This window comes from Chelonoidis abingdonii, chromosome 2 (genome assembly GCF_003597395.2).
Source record: "Chelonoidis abingdonii isolate Lonesome George chromosome 2, CheloAbing_2.0, whole genome shotgun sequence".
Lineage (NCBI taxonomy): Eukaryota > Metazoa > Chordata > Testudines > Testudinidae > Chelonoidis > Chelonoidis abingdonii.
The window spans coordinates 214,415,638-214,433,958 of record NC_133770.1 but is presented as its reverse complement, the minus strand read 5'-3'; positions in this window follow the sequence as shown (position 1 = coordinate 214,433,958).

The window sequence follows — 18,321 nt, the reverse complement described above, 5'->3', positions numbered from 1 at the left end:
GTTTCTGCAGGGAATTACTCAGGCCCCATTTGTCACCACCTCTGTTCAAGGGGACAGGACTTGTCTACATTTTGTAAATAAAGAAATTACACTAAGAAAATGCCTGACTCTACATCACTGATTCTTGCTCCAAACGAAAAACTGACTTGAAAAGCATCTGTACTGGGCCTGTATAGACACATTTTGTCCTTCCATACTGAAATTCAAACTACAGAAACACCAGATTGTTTCAGCCAGGATTTATATCTGGAATACTGACTACGGTCAGACCAATGCCCCTTGGGCATCCTTGCCTGATGAAACTGAGCAATTTTAATTGCTTTCAAAATCATCTTTAGTAGCTCCTGTTTATTAAAGTACAATGGTGAGGAAATTGAACCTTTTGATTTCTTGCTAACTTTTTGCTGCTTGTGCTCTTGCAATATTTTCAGTGATCTAATGATCATCAGCTTTTCCTTAATCATTAGCTTATCTTCTTTATATTTAATTTGTAGAAAGCTGATTATATCAATTACAACACTAAAGGGATTTGGCCCCAGAAGCAGGGCTGTCTCTCATCTGCTAGCCATAAACAGTCTGATCTAGCATTCACAGACAGTGTCCCATCTCCAAGACTGTCCTTCAGCTCTAGAGGAAGACTTCCATTTCAAGCCTCCTTTTAATAAAAGTTTTTACTTCCCCCACCCTACTTCACTCATGGCATGGTGAGACCTGGTTAATTTGGGTGGGGAAATTATAGCTGTGATGTCTCAATGTTTTCCCATTATCCTAATGGCCCATCATTTGTCTTTTTCTGGGTTGTACAATGCTAGATGCTTGGAGCTAGTCTCTGGTTGGGGAGGTGGCCCTCCCTGCCTGACTGCTTCACCACCCTCTCTTCACAGAAATTATAAAAATGTCAGACTGAAAGGGACCTCGATAGGTCATCTAGTCCAGTCCTCTGCTCTGAGGCAGGACTAAATATTACACAGATCATCCCTGACAGGTGTTTGTCTCACTTGTTCTTAAATACCTCCAGGGACGGATATTCTACAACCTCCCTATGTAATTTGTTCCAGCACTTAACTACCTTACCATTGAGAAGATTTTCCTAATGTCTAACCTAAATCTCCCTTGTGGCAATTTAAGCCCATTACTTCTTGTCCTGTCCTCAGTAGTTAAGGAGAACAATTGATCATCCTTCTCTTTATAACAACCTTTTATGTACTTGAAGACTGTGATCATGTTCCCCCTCGGTTTTCTCTTATCCAGACTAAACAAACCCAGTTTTTTCAATCTTGCCTCATAGGTCATGTTTTCTAGGCCTTTAATCATTTTTGTTGCTCTCCACTCAACTTTCTCCAATTTGTCCACATCTTTCCTGAAATGTGGTGCCCAGAACTGGACACAATACTCCAGCTGAGGTTGTACTGGTGTTGTGAGGAAATGCTGCAGTTGCACCACTGTTACAATTACAATTTTCTACATATATACATACCTTCTTGACTATAACCTGTATACATATGCCAGAATGATTATCAAGTTCAGAACATTACAAGCATTCATAAAAGGCCTTACTTGACTTATTTTTATACACAGTTTGTATACAACCAGTTGATTCAATTGCTTATTTGTTAGCGTTCATACCTTCTGTTCTCCTCCTGGGAATGCCTGGACCCTGATTTTCACAACACCTTCCCCCCAACCAGTGTCAGTTACTTATGAGGTTATGCTGACCAGCCGTGGCCCCTCTGATGGAGAGGATTTGTAGGTACCTATGCCACTGTAGTCTGTACCTGGACATACTTTGGAGATGTTTTACGGCCTGAGTTATACACAAGACCAAACTAGATCATCACAATGGTCCCTTCTGGTCTTGAAATCTATGGATCATCGCTTGTGGCCTTCATCCTGGGTTAAGCTGGTGCAAGGTGGCTGAACTATCTCCAAGAAATAGTTAGATGGTTTCAATCTTAATTTATATAGAAGCCTTCCCCAATGCTGTATATTATATCCACATGCCATTAAAGCAACACAAACTTAGTTAACATGTTTCTGCGTTGTAATACAGTATATTAACTTGAGAATTGCAGCTGTAGTCAGAAAATTCAATTTTGTATACCATCAGCTCAATTTCTTACCCCTTTCCCATATATAAATATTACCATCAGTCTTCTGAGAGGTCTGGCCTTTAAAAATGGTTAGTAATTGAACTGTGGCCAATGTAAATATAATTTGATTAGCCACACTTGAACCACCTCCAATTTCCTGCTTTCACTGCAAAAACTGCCTTACAATCTTTAGCCTGAGTTCTGGAAAGGAGATAAGCAAAGAAGGAGAGAGAAAAAGGAAGGGGCAACATTTATCCTGAAATAGAATCCAATAAACTTGTTCCTGAAAAAGAGGCTCCCTCTGTGCTCCTTATTCTGTCCCATTTCATTAGCACAGTTACTAAGGGACAGTATCCTGCTGGTAAAAGCAAAAGTTAGGGCTCAGTGAGCTACAAGGGCCCAGCAGGAGATAAAGTGTCAAAATCAGTGTTCGGGCAGACACATAAGGAAGGAGATAGTCCTGTTTTGTCAATATCCTCTGGGGGATGCAAGAATCCAAGAGTTTAACCCAGGGCTTTTCTTATTTTGTATTTGCTTCAGGGATATGGGATTTAAAAGATATATGTGGAAGCACAGTTCTGACACACGGAGGTAAACAATCCTACAGTGCTTAATCTCCTCTGAAAAATGTATGGCTCATTCAATTTTAACATGTCTAATATTTACCCCTCATATCTATGAAGTTCACACTGATTTTTTTTTTTTTTAGAAAGAAGAGATATTTTATATAAATCCAGCATCACCTCAATAGTATTCAGAGCCTTAATAGCTGCAGTAAGAGTTTTCTGAGGTAGAGGCACTACCTGTATTGACAGTGAAAAAATATCTTGTCAGTTTTTCTAATAAGTACCATGTAAAGGACAAAAAGGAAATCCAAGTATCTCTAACAACCCCATTGCCCTACTACCTAAGAACAAGAGTTAGACCTAGAACTTAGAGAAACTGAAATAAGGTATTTGTTATATTTTCTGATAAATTTTTGCACAGATTGCTCTGAAAAAGGAGTCCAGAATTAGGCTCTTTGTTTGTATCTTTATTCTTTAGCAGTGAAACAACATTATATTTTATAGCAGGGGTAGGCAACCTATGGCATGCATGCCAAAGTCTGCAAGCGAGCTTATTTTCAGTGGCGTTCAACACTGCCTGGGTCCTGGCCACTGGTCTGGGGGGGCTCTGCATTTTAATTTAATTTTAATTGAAGCTTCTTAAACATTTTAAAAACCTTATTTACTTTACATGCAACGATAGTTTAGTTATATATTATAAACTTATAGAAAGAGACCTTCTAAAACAATTAAAATGTATGACTGACACACAAAACCTTAAATTAGAGTGAATAAATGAAGACTTGGCACACCACGTCTGAAAGGCTGCCAACCCCTGCATTACAGTATTAATAGTACCTCCACATATACCCAGGAGAAATGGATCAATAGCAGACATCTGGCAACAAGGGGAAAGGGAGGCTTAGGTAAACTCCTGTTGGTCATCTTGGTTTATCTTTCTGAGCATTTTCTTACCAAAAAAAATTACATTGCACATTATTGCAATTTGTATGCAGAACAAGAATACTTGCATGACTGAAAAGTGGCCTATTAATTATTCAACAGAAATTTGGTCTGGATTGTGGTGCTACCATGAGCCCTAAGCAAGGAGCAGTGTGCAGTTGGGCTGCCCCTGGAGCAGAAAGAGCAGAGACTAGAGCTGGCTGAAATATTTGGGATGAAATTTTTTTCATTGAAAAAAGGGGCTCACTTTGAAATTGTGGGGTGGAATCCCAGTTACGCTGACTTTTTTACTTTTTCCAACTATGAAAAAGAGGAGGAGAAGGATTTTAAAGGTCAAAATTCTGGACTCCGGTTTAACACGCCAAGTATATCCTATGATTCCACTGGGACATCATCAGCAAAGCCAGGGCAGTAGAGAACCATTAGTGAAAGAGATTTTTCTCTTCTCCACTTCATCATTACAGGATGGAAGACTCTATCCTGGGAAGCAGTGACTTGAAAAAGATTTGGGAATCATGGTAGATAATCAGCTGAAGGGCTCCCGCTGCAAGGTTGTGGCCAAAAGGACTAATACAGTCCTGGGATACATAAATAGGGCAACCTTGAGTAGGAGCAGGGAGGTTATTTTACCTTAGTATTTGGCACTGGTGTGATGACTGCTGGAATACTGTGTCCAGTTTGGTGTCCACAATTCCAGAAGTATGTTGAAAAATTGGAGAAGGTTCAGAGAAGAGCCACAAGAATGATTAAAGGAGTGGAAAACATGCTTTCTAGTGATAGACTCATGGAATTCAATTTATTTAGTTTAACAAAGAGACAGTTAAGGGGGTGACTTGATTACAGTCTACATGGGGAACAAATATTTAATCTTTGGCTCCTTAATCTCACAGAGAAAGCATAACATGATCCAATGGAAGCTGGAAATTGAATCTAGACAAACTCAGATTAGAAATAAGGCATAAATTGTTAACTGTGAGAGTAATTAACCATTGGAACAATTTTCCAAGGGTCATGGTGGATTTTCCATCACTGACAATATTTAAATCAAGATTGGATGCTTTTCTAAAAGATATGATGCAGGAATTATTTTGGAGAAATTCAATAGCCTGTGTTATGCAGGAGATCAGACAAGATGATTACAATGGTCCCTTCAGGCTTTGGAACCTATGAATCAAGTCAGGAGGTAAACCTTATTGTAGCTTGTTGTACTTCACTCTATCCTCACTCAACTTCTTTTAAAGTGGATGCTGACAAGAAGAGGCCAAAAATGATAAAGAAATCATTAGAAGAATGTTGTTCCTTCTCCTCAGTACATAATCATATTCTTGAGTGAGAAAAGCCAATAAATAGGTCTTTCTGTCTTTAAATAGCAGTTAACACCATAATGTGTTAAAAACACACTATGGGCTTTCAAGTTATGCTAATAGCACTATTCTTTAGAAAGCCCAGTACTGCATATAGCATGTATTGACTGTTACAAGCAGCACTGATTGAAAAATACAATTTCCGTCTCTCGGGAAATTCTGAGATTTCAAAATTTGGTGTCATCCCAAATCCAGATGAAAAGTCAAAATCTCCAAATTAACAAAATGAAATATTTCAAAATATTTTGTGTTGATCTTATTTAAATTTTTTATGGAAATGTTAATTTCAGTAAGATTGAAAGGCTTTGTTTTGACTTTGGTGTTAATAGTATTATTCTAATGCAAGTAAAAATGATTGGCAAGCCAAAATGTTTTGCCCTGAAAAAAGTGAAATATTTCAATAATTTCCTGTTGAAAATTTCAACAAATTTACTATGTTCCCATGAAATGTTTTGATTTCATCAGATCATTATTTTTCAACACAAAATTCTTCCATTAAATAACTATCAACAAGCTCTAGTTACAAGCATTTGAAATGTTTTTAAATTTTATTTTTAGATGCTTTCCAATAACTTCATAATGTTTATATATTATTGGCACTTGTCAGTGAACATTCCTTTATATAGTGTACCCTGAAAAACATAATTATTTAATTAATCAAATGCACACTCAGAAAGCTAAACATTCTGAAACTATCCCTTTGTATTTTTCAAAGGAACTCCACATTTACCTATAATGAAGGGGCATATTTCCTAGAAATACAACTGACTGATTAAAATAATATAATGAAGAAGTACAGGTACACTTATTGGATTGTATACTTATCAGTAACAAGTATGGTTCATTTTGTGCTATCACCTATTCCTGTTCCAATCTTTGCCCCTACAATGAATCCACTTTGTGCTACATCTTGTTCTCACTCTAGTCTTTGTACAATAGTTGGACCTGACACATAGTGTATAATTTAAACCCTGCCACTCTGCTGGATGATATTACCAGCTGCTGCTATTAATGTAGAATCAATAAAGGAGAGCATGCAATGATTTACAGAAGTTGTGGCTGAATTCTGCTGCTGCTGCCTTTATAGACTTTGAACTGCTGTAATAGAAAACACTCTGAGCTCATGGATTATTTATAACACTAGCATAGTAACAGATTCAAAAGATACTCTGATAGCTGATCCCATGCTATATAAACTCTTTTTCTGCAGAAAGATAATCAAAATGATAGCAACAAAATGATATCAACTGTGTTCTTGAGAGAGTTGTACCATTGATTAAAGAATTTGGATTGTTCCTTAGTAACTAGAGAACTTGAAATCTATACTTATATTTATCACTATAGAAACTAGTTTTGGTTAAGCTGCTTGCTTTCCCATTCTTCTTCAGACCAGCAAAACCAAGATACTCCACTGCAGTTAATCTTAACCTGTTTTTATTTAGTATGGCAGGAGCAGTAGCAACAGTTCTAGTTAAATTTCCATACTGCTTTCCTGCTTTCAGTTACTTATAAATTACTAACACTCTGGTGTGTGCTCTCTCCACAAGTGAACATTTTTTTTAAAAAAATGGACTAAAAATAGTTAGCCGTTATCTGAGTATGAGGCTCAAATAAATAAACTTTTTCTGTCATAAACTCTGGTTATAAATTCAGTTCTAATGCCAAAAAGTTGATTCATGGACAGTGTTGGAGAAAGATCAAACTCATTAGTAATCAGAGATTAATAAAATCATGGCTTGTAGAAAGTTAACTCAAAAGACAGATTATGAGGATACAAGAATAGTCCTTAGGGATTAATTATGTTTGAAACAAAATAGAATTGCTCCCCGAACTGCAGAATGTGTTCCAAAAAGGAAGAGATGGTGACCATGTGCTCAGAACTTGCAGGACCCTGCTGGGAGATAATATATGAACGGACTCAGAAAGATTACCAAGTGTCTGCATCGGATTCTTTATGGCATATACAGATTTTAATGAACTATACAGTATTAAGATCACCAAACTGAAAGAGCTCTAGAGAATGAAGAGGCTGAGATTTTATGGGATCTGGCAATTGTCACAGACTGAACAGGTCAGATATAGTTGCTGTAGAAAAGGAGACAAGCAAGACCACGTTAATTGATATTGCCATACCAGAAGACAGAAACATAAAAAAGAAGCAAGAACATGGTGAAGCATGAAGAACTCTCCATAAAGTGGAATGTTTAAGGAAAACTAGAACAAAGACAATCTCAGCGATTATCGGAGCAATTGGAGCGATCCCTAAGGGTAGCAATGAGCAACTCAGGAACACATTAGGATACAAGACATCAGGATCAGTGACCTCCAGAAGACACCACTTAGGCACTGTGAGAATTTTAAGAGAATGAGTACATTTGGGCACCTAAAATGCAGGAATTCTGAAAAGGGTTTAACAAAACTCCAGACTACCCAAACCTAGAGTCGTGTCGGGGTCAGGATTTATTGGATACCCATGAATTTTAGACTGTAGTTTTCCCCTTTTTATGCTTAAAGATCTTACATGTTGCGAAGCTTTTTGTTTTAAAAAAAATCCCTATGCTATTAATAGTAATAAAATAATAATAAAATGATGCAAATCTCACCAGTGGAAGCAGCACATTGCCAAGCTTTTGGGGGCTCCGAAGATAGTATGCAGGCATGGACCCTGGCATGGGCAGAAAGCCTTGGCCTCTGGCAGATCCCCCAAGATCCTTATAGATTTCAGGAGATATCCAAGGTTCAAGTGCCAGACCTGCAGCTACTTCCATTCAGAGGCAAACCCCACCTCACCAACAGATTAATCTAAAGGAGACACTGTTAAGCGATCCTGGCCTTCTCCTGTGCCCTCCACCTCTCGTAAGTTTGATTGTGGCTGGACAAAGTTTGTCCTCTCAGTTTTGTTTGGAGTAGATGATGATTATAAAGACCTTAGTTCCAAAACACATGCTGCATCTATGGAAATATTCAGTTGGATTTATTTATTTGGGGCCTGAGACTGAAAACATCCTTTGTTAACTGTGATTTGTTCAGTGCATCAAAACCCAAACATTTTGCCAAGTATTTCAGTTTCCCATACATATAACTCTGCAAGCCATGAGCTGGATTAATTTGTCCCCTATCGGTTATTAATTAAGACTTCAGAGCATCCAGGGTGTTTCCAGCTGTATCATCACAATTTAATACATAGATATGAACCTCAACAATCAGAACAACTACTAGCCCTGAATAGCAGCCTCTACCCGGTTGTGCTAAACTTCAGCAGGGCACTATAGGATGAGACAGCTGAGGACTGTTAGTCTTCTCAATCATTTTTATATATATAAAAGACCTTACATTTATAGCTTGCTGCAAGCTCTCTCTGAGCAGATATTAAGTTTTCCATTGACATTCCCAGAATTTGACAGCATTGTCAAAAATGAAGCCATTCTGCTGGCATTTTCTGTTTGTGTCTGAATTGCACTTGTGATTCATGAATAGCATCTGTAAAGGTGACAGCTGGGCAGGGGTAATAAAAATGGACTAATCTTCTACTGCATGCTGTGTAGGTGGACTGCTGTGTTCTGAACATCCACAGTCTCTGCCGGATAAACAAGTATAATACAATGTACATTTGGTAAGTTGTAAATTTCTAGGGCCATGCTATACCTGGCTCCCCCAGTGACAGCAAAATCAGGGAGGAATGCATGACCTTTGCACTGAGCTATCCTGTTTTCATGTGATAGTTGTTATGAGTGACTCACTACGTGAACAGGCTGGTTGTCATTTATTGCATCAAAACTCCTAAAAATTCTTGTCGTCCTCACCAGTTTTATTTCTTCTGACAGTGGAGAGCAAACACAATGAAGTTGTTATGGCAGTGTTTAGTTAAAGAACACAATAACGTCATTTGGGCTCAAGAGCTGTATAATTCCACTCTATATTTCCTTCACGTATTCAAGAGAGCTGAAGTTATGCAAATTGCTGGAGGTTATTTGTGTAGTGAGGAGATAGAGTTTGAAACTTGTTATGATATCAAAGACTAGCAAGAAGGTTTTTATGTGGAATTAATTTTCCTAGGAAGAAATAGTGTGCCAATATTTTTAGTGTTCTTACTAAATGCTACCATGATCTAGAATTATTTCTGGAAAGAAAGCTAGTGTGAGTCATCAAAACCAATTTACAATGTAGCAGTATTCTGCTTAACTTTCTTCTCTTCAGGTTTCTGCTTCCCATGTTTCAGCAATGTGACACTGCACCCTATATTCTTCATAGTGATATCATTATGATATGATTATAGCATAATTATGATGTATTTTATGCAAGATAAGTCATGTGAGGTGTCATTGGAAAAGTTACGATTCGCTGAATATGATTATCCTATTTGTATGCATGTATCTTTTTTGTATCTGAAGTTATGAATATTGACTGTGTATCTGTACTTCAAATGTAGTTACGCCTGGGTAAGGCCCACTAGACAAAATGCTTTCAGTCTAGATAGTGGATGGGGAAGGGCTAATCAGGGTAATGGGCGATTAGGAAAAACAATAGGCCTTAAGAGAAGCTTATTCCCGCCTCCCCCTGGTGAGCCTTCCTGAGTACACTACAGACAGCCTGTAAATAATGACTGCTATGACTCTACACGGACGTGTGACAGGGCGACATGATTCTGCACTCCATCTTGGGATGTCAGTATTTTTCCACAAACTGGTCTGGGACCCAATTTTGAAACAAAGGGTTCCTGCCATATGCTGAAGCTATATAAGGCAGGGAGTGACATCATATGTCACAGAAAGAGACTTCTGGAAACACCTGAGGACCAACAATTGAACTGGGGAAATGTTGGACTCAGGTTAAAGGGATTTCTATCCTGTGTATGAAACACCTGGGGATTTCAAGCTGTAAAGCAAGTGTGGCTTGTGCCTTAAGAATCTACAAGTCTGCCTATACCATCAGTTAGAGTGAGAATTTGTAATTCATATCCATGCTATTTAGTATATTAAGCTTAGTTTGCATTTTTTGTTAACTTGCTAGGTAATCAGCTTTGATCGAATTGATATCACTTAAAATCTATCTTTTGTAGCTAATAAACTTGTTTTTGTTTTAATCTAAACCAGTGAGCTTTGACTGGAGTGACTGGGAAAAATCTCTGCTTGGTTACCACAAGTGTGTATTGTTCTCTTCACTTTGAGAGAGAGACGGATCAGGTATTAAACCCATATACTCGTCAGATTTGACCAGGGCAGGAAGATACTGCTCTGGGGTCCTAGCCTGGGAAGCTGGTGGTTATAGACCCAGTATGTAACCCTAACTGTGTGAATGCTGGTGAAAGTGCAGGCTGGAGGGCTTTGCAGCTTGTCACAGCAGTACAGCGGGAGCGGGAGCCCAGGCTCATGGGCCAGAGGGTTCAGTGGTAGCCCAGTTCCAGAGGGCAGCCCAGGGGTAACCCATCACAATAGTGTGCCAATATTTTTAATGTTCTTACTAAATGGTACCATGATCTGGAATTATTTCTGGGGAAAAAAAGCTAGTTTGACTCATCAAAACCAATTTACAATGTAGCAGTATTTTGCTTAATTTTGTTCTCTTCAGGCTCCTGCTCCCCATGTTTCAGCAAGAAGAAGAGACACTGGTACAGGATGGAAGGAGGAATTGTAAGAACAAAGAAAGAACAATAACATTGATAAGTACCAGATGCTTCAGATGAGGGGGCAAGCTGTGGAGAACTGGGAAGTATTTGGATTATTTTTAAAAAATAAAATATGCTTCTTAGTATATCCGTGCCATATTGTCCTGCCTGAATGCATAGTTAGATCAAAAGAGGTTAGTAAAGAAACCACACAGGAAAGGTAAAGCCATAGCCTGTATAAGGATCATTCCATCAAACACGATAGCTGTGAATAAGGACAGTTAGCCCCAACCCTGGAGACAGATCTGTTTGCCAAGGCTGAGTAGAGGGAGCTCAAAATACACTGCTCTGTTAAAAGACTTCACCTACAAAGAAGGACGGAAGGGAAAGGGTTGTCCACTACTGCAGCCTGACACAGACTGACTGAGAATCAAGAGTCTGCAACAAGGCTATAACATGGTCCCCAATAGAACGCCAGGCTAGGTGCTGGAAAGGAATGGCAAGCATAGGTGACACTGTATGTGTATAGGTGTCTGTTATTTTAAATCCATTTCTCTGAGTGCTGTATACCTTTTGGCAACACAAATCATACTTTGTTTTGGAGAAACTGCTTCTGTGTCACTGCAAGCTGTTACTGTGCACAAGGTGCTGGTGGGAATCTCCTGTAGGTGCCAAGCCCATTGGGCCTGGTAGGTATCACAGATGGCAACCAGAGATCCAGTCAGACTGACTGGATCATGGGGTCCACCACAGAGGGAAGTGGAAGCACTCAGAGGCCTGGAAAAGGATGTTAGAAGGAGCAGCCTACCCAAGGACCATGACACAAGCAACCTTGGAGTAGACAGATGTTAGATAATATACCCCTCACTTTGGGACTTGTAAACGTCCACTGTTGGGGTTCGCCCCTCCTTGGGGAGGCTGGGAGCCAGGCCGCCCCACTGCACGAGTCCAGTGCGTTGGTGAATTAGTCTGGTGGGGCAGGAAACAGCCAGGGGGCTCAGGCCCTCAGGCAGGGGCTGAGCCAATAGGCTCGTATTGGAAGCCAGGCCCTAGGTCAGGGCAGGGCAGCAAACCACTGTTCAGGGCTCAGACCCTCAGGCAGGGGCTGAGGAAACAGTTTAGTAATTTTAAGCCCAGGCCTTAGGTCAGGGCGGGGCAGCAAACAGTAGTTCGGGGCTCATACCCACAGGCAGGGGCTGAGAAAACAGTCAGTAGTTTAAGAAGCCCAGGCTCCTGGGCCTGAGCATCGGGGCGAAGGGCAGACTGCCACCCGTGAGTGGGGTGGAGGGGGGACGCAGGCCCGCCCACTCCTCTGCGTCCCAGCCCGGCAGGCCGCCTGCTGCTGTGTCAGTGGGGATCCTGGCTACAACACGCTGACATTGGCTCTGGGTGTGCTGCAGCCAGACTAGTGTTGGCAGCCCTCGGGCCACTTCCAACCTCCCCCTCTACCAGTACCTGTGTCTCAGTGGCATCTTCCACAGCGTCCCACACCATGGGCTCCTCGGGATACTGAGAGAGGGTGTAAGGAGGCGCCCTGGCTCCCCGCCGCATCTGAGGGAGAAGAGCCAGAGCAGGCACCTCCGTGGGCAGAGCCAGTACCACCTGTTCCCGCACCCCAGAAGTCAAGGGGTGGGACAGGAAGTATAAAAGCCAGGGCCCAGAGCTCAGTTGAGCCCAGGATGCTGAAGAGTACAGATGTGGAGCCCCGAGCTCCCGCTTGGCCTAGCTTACCTTGTGCTCACTATCCCGAGGAGCGCTGGCCAGACCTACCTCGGGCCAAGCATCCAGAGGAGCGCTGGCTGGACCTGCCCCGTGCCGGGTATCCTGAGGACCCTCAACCTGAACTACCCTGCGCCCGCTGGCCGGAGGAGCCGCCAGAGCCTGCTCTCCCCCAGTTCTCCGAGGAACCTATGGTCTGGGACCCGCCGGACTACGCCGACGGAGGACAGGTACCAGGGGAGGGGGAAGTTGGAAGTAGCACAGGGGCGGCTGACTACAGTCAGGCAGCAGAAGGCCCCGAGCCTATGGCCGTGTGTATCGGCCAGGATCCCCACTGACCACCCTGTCAGTGTGTTTCGGTTGGGAGCCCTACTGATCACCCTGTCAGTGTGTTTCGGTCCAGATCCCCACTGACCGCCTTAGCGGCGACCGCCGCTACCAGGGCCCCAGGCTGGAACACAGAGGAGTGGGTGGGCCTGCGTTCCCCCTGCCACCCATCACCGGGTGGCAGAATTCCCCCTTCACCTAGAACCCCTGAGCTGTGCTACAGTTTGTTTGGTGCCCCGCCCTGCCGAAGGGCCAGGGCCTCTCGCCTTTGTTACCGCTCTGCCCTGCCCCAAAGGGCCAGAGCCTGAACTGTTTGTTGCCCCGCCCTGCCTAAGGGCCAGGGTCCCTAGACTTTGCTACCGCTCTGCCCTGCCCCCAAGGGCCAGAACCTGAACTGTTTGGTGCCCGCCCTGCGTAAGGGCCAGGGCCTTTAGACTTTGTTTGCTCAGCCCTGTGACCAGGAGCTGAGCCTGAACTGTTTGTTGCCCCGCCCTGCCTAAGGGACAGGGCCCACAGACCTCGTTTGCTTGACCCTTTAGTACAGGACCGGCGTGGAACCCGTCCCGCTGCCTAGAAGGAGGCTCCCTGGCTCTCCGCCGCACCTGGGGGGGATGAGGCCCAAACCGACAGGCTTACAGAGGGGTAAATTGGGCAGCTCCTCAGGGTCCCTTTGTACCGGTCGGCTTAGGGGCTCTTCCAGGGTCTGGTCGGTGTCTAGTCTCTGCAGGTATGGCCAGTCCTCGGGTCGGTGGCAGGAGTCTCCCCAGCAGGAGCTAGGGCATTAGCGTCTGGCTTCTCCGGTGGCCAGGCAGCTTCTGAGCCCTGGGGCTGGGCTTTTATACTTCCTGCCCTGCGCCTTGACCTCTGAGGGTCAGGCGCAGGCTCCAGTGACTCCGTCCACTTTGGCATCCATAAGGGCTTGTCCGTCTCTGGGGCGGCTGGGAGCCAGGCTGCCTCACTACAGGACTCTTACTAATCCCCTAGTAAGAAACTAAAACCAAGGTTTTTAAATCAAGAATTGGGGCTAAATTTTCTGCTGGTATAAGTGGACATTGACTTCAATGGCGTTCCACCTCTCTACACCAACAGAGAATTTAGTCCTGGAGTTTTACAAATTCCATTTAGTGTCTATATATGCTGTAAAATTTAGGGGAGAAATCAGACTTAGGCTTGACATAGTGACTACTTCATTTTTGACCTCCTACACTCTTCACATTTATTCTGAATTTTCAGTTGTTAGGATGAGGCTCATCTTAGTTGGTTGATGGAGTACTTAAAAAAAAATCTAAATTAGCCAAATCCACAGAATGTGTCTAGACATCAGTGAGTAACTGTGTGATGTGATCATGTTACTGTAACTATTCCTACATTTTGTTTGTGATCCTCACTTGTTATATGATATGCTTGAAGCTAGATTGTAAGCACAGAGGTGCTATAAGGAAAAATACATTAAAGGGTGTGAGGCACTCATACTATAGTAATGGGAGCAACATAAGTACCTAAGACACATAGATGGAGGGACTGATCAGTAGTAGATTACTTTGCTTGTAAGAAAAATAGGATAAAAACATAATGGAGGACTATGATGAGTAAGGTATTTAAGGAATAAATATGTAAGTGCTAGTGTTCTTCTAGAATAATAAAAAATATTTACACACTAATAGTCGGATAGTTTAGTATGAGTTATTGGGACTGTGTCTGAATATGGCAAAATGCCATGTGATCTTTTCCATAATTAAATTTCAAAAAAACCTGGACAAATTGCCTATGTAAAATAGAAACAAAACAAAATAAAATAGTAACCTTTCATTATTTCCTGTTATAAAAAAATTCTTCATCCGATATATTGTTTTTATCCCTACTGAATAAGATCCTGTCCACCCTACAGTGCGTTTGCACATCCTTGACAGTGCAAAGAGTCAATAAAGCTGTCCTGTATGGGCATCTGAGGATTCCTTCCGTGTAAAGGAATCCATGGCTGGAGTAAAGCTATCTATGTACCCCTCCTAGACTGCTTGTGTAAGAGGGGTTTGGGGAGTGTATGGGGAATGGAAGGACATGGCTATAGCATGCCACACTTCTTAGATTCTTCGGTAACATACCACTCCCTACGTGGCCTTGATAAGCTGCCATAAATTACAGCAGCCCTGAGATTGCTCCAATTTGTGTTGGAAACCAAACCAGCTACCAGTTGCTTTTGGGACTGGGGAGCTCAAAGGTGTCATTCAATCAATTTACCACGACCCCCAGGTCCAGCTCCAAGCACAACTCAGTCCTTCCTGTATCTTAAAACCAGAAAGGACCATATGATCATTCATTCTGAACCCCTACATAATACAGGCCATATGATTTCACCATGTAATGCCTGCATCAAGACCATATATACTAGTTCAGCCAGAAGTTATCTTTTTAAAAGATATCCAATCTTTAAAGATTTCAAGTGACAGAGAATGCACAAAGTTTCTTGGTAAATTGTTCCAGTGCTTAAATACTCTAGCTGTTGAAAATGTCTAAATTTGTCTAGCTTCAACTTCTAGCCACTGGATTTTATATTATCTTTGTCTGCCATAGTAAAGACCCATCGGCTATCAAATCTTTCACCCTCCCCATCTGCCCTATGTAAGAATTGTGGACCGTGTTCAAGTCACCTTAATCTTCTTTGGATAAGCTAAATAGGCTGAGCTTCTTTAGTCTCTCACTATAAGGCAGGTTTTCCAGACCTTAGATCTTTCATACAGTTCTTTTCTGAAACTTCTCCAATTTGTCAACATGCTTTTAAAAGTGTGGACACTAGAACACCAGTAATGATCTCATCAATACCATATATAGTGGTTTCATCATTTCCCTATGTCTCCTCAATATTCTCCTGTTTATATGCTGCATTACACTGGAATATCCTGGCTGTCCTTCATGATCCCAAGCTCCAAATTCTATTCAGAGGGATCACAGGACTCGAATGCAGTGTATGGCTCCCCAGGCAATCCTCAGGCCACGACTATCATCCAATAGTTCATCTAAATAACCAGGGAAAGGTCTAGCAAATGGTTAGCTTGCAGAAGACCACTCACTCAAAGCTCCCAGTTGCAGGAAACATCCAGCTTCTCCCTCCCCCGTAATTGGCTGAGGAGTGCTATATAAACCAGGAAGTAACAACAGGAATTTGTCTGAGCACTAGAAGAATTCCTGGCTGGCTGTTACCATGGACCCTTCCTGCTTACCTGTCTCCTGCTCCTATCTCAGACTTCCATCTACTTCCAGTTCCAGATGTTTTGCCCCTACTCCAGGTCCCTGCTTTTCCACCTTACCTCTGATGCTGTCTCTGGCTCTGGCCTGTGGCCTGACACCTGACTCTATCTGAAGCTCTGACCATCAGCTTGGTACTTGATGCCGTCTTTGATTTTGATCTTTGGCTCAGGCCACTAGGCCTGACTCCTGCTCTGACCAGTAGGCCTGACCATCCATGCCCCAGTCATTGCAGCCATTAGAAACATCTACTGGATGATGATTCCCCATTTACAATTATTGTTGAGAACTATCAGTTAGCCAGTTTTTAATCCATTTAATATGTGTTAATTGATTTTTATATAGTGCTATTTTTTAATCAGAATATCGTGGTACTAAGTCAAATGCCTTACAGCAGTGTATATCTTTGTCAATACAGTTACCATGTCAACCAAAATTGTAATCTCATCAAAACACAACTTTGTTAACTAAAACCTATTTTCCATAATAACATGTTTATTAATTAACAATAATTATTTGATTTTTTTATTATTAATCATAAACCATATCAGCCTTTCCATGGTTTTGCCCAGGATCAATGGTCAAGGTAACCGGCCTGTCCCGGGCTATCCTGCTAACTCTTTTAAAATATTGGCAAATATTAGCTTTTTACATATTCTCTGGAACTTCCCAACCATGCTAAGGTTTGTTAAATATCAAAGTCTTACTATTCAGAAAGCTCCTTGGCCAATTATTTTGGGTGCAAGTTATCAGGTCCTGATGACAGTCTTGATTTCTGCATCAGGATACTATTGCAGATCCCTGCACCTATAATAGAGATAGACACCTTTTTATAAGACAAAAGAAGTTAAATATAGTCAATATTTTATCAACTTTCTTTACATATAAGACACTTTGAGAAAATAGGCAGCCAACAACCTGAGCTTTTCCTCCGGTAACTCTACCCAGAAGAAAGCTGATCAATAGCTTCCACAGAAATCAATGATCAGTAAAGCACACTTAAAATCAACTGGTCTCCTGGAGCTGCATTTGATCCAAGACATAAATATGTGCTGCTTATTTCTAAGCATTTACTGCAACAATTGCAGGAAGCAAGTGCTGAAAATGACATGTATCTAATCTATCAGTTTGTCAGTGGCTTTTAGCAGAGAATGTTGTCTCTTTTTTATACCCATTGCAGAGGAAACATGTACTAATTGTACTAGCATTTCAATTGTAATATGTGAAGTATAAGGACTCTTTGTTACACTGAAATCAGGTAAGGTCAGGGATAAAGGTATGAAAGCCTTCAATACCATTGGTGAAGTCCTGGCCTCCATGATGTCGTGGAAAAATTCCCCATCAGCTTTAATGGGGCCAGAATTTCATCCCTGATTTCAGAATATTGAATACATATTGTTCCATTCAGATGCCCTGAACCTTTATTCAAACAGATTTTCACCTACGATATTGTAGCAAGCATTGTAAAATGTGAAATTCAATCAACAGTTTTAAAACATGAGGAAACTGAACACAAAATAACAACAAATATTAAGTCAGAATGTGATTTCCAACTGGAAGTTAATGACAATGACTGTAATCCAATGTAAAAAAACAAAACAAAAAAACCTATAATTACAGTTTGAATTCAGCTATTTGGGGGCAGTATGCAGTACTCAAACTGTCTAATGACAGGGTGAGTTCACATATAAGTTCCTTGGAGACAGAATTAACAGTCTATTTGTTTTTTTTTTCTGGGCCTCGGCTACCTAGAGAGCAAAGTTCACAAACCCAGTGGCAAATGAATGTCAATTTTTCCTACTTGGCAAACCTTGCATCCACTGATGTGGATTAGCTGGGCTTACTACAGCTAGAGATGTGTTTCATCCTGAGTTAATATAACACCAATTTTGAAAAAAGTTTCTAGAGGAGATCCTGGCAATTACAGGCCACTAAGCCTAACTTCAGTACCAGGCAAATTGATTGAAATTCAGGGCCAGCTCCAGGCCACAGCACACCAAGTGTGTGCTTGGGGCAGCATGCCGTGGGGGGGGGGGGGGCTCTGCCGGTCACTGGGAGGGTGGCAGGCGGCTCCGGTGGATCTCCCACAGGCGTGCCTGCGGAGGGTCTGCTGGTCCCGCGGCTCCGGTGAAGCATCCGCAGGCACGCCTGCGGGAGGTCCACTGGAGCTGCAGGACCACCGGACCCCCCCACAGGGAAGCCTGCAGGAGGTCCACCAGAGCTGCAGGACCGGTGAGCAGCAGAGCGCCTCCCACAGCGTGCCGCCATGCTTGGGGTGGCAAAATTGCTAGAGCCGGCCTTGTTGAAATTATACAAAAGAACTGAATTATCAAACATATAGATGAAAACTATACATTAGTGAAGAGTCAATATAGCTTTTGTAAAGGGAAACCATACCCACCAGAGTGATCCATCCAGTTAATAGAGTGTACTTGGACTTTCAGAAAGCCATTAACAAGGTCCCA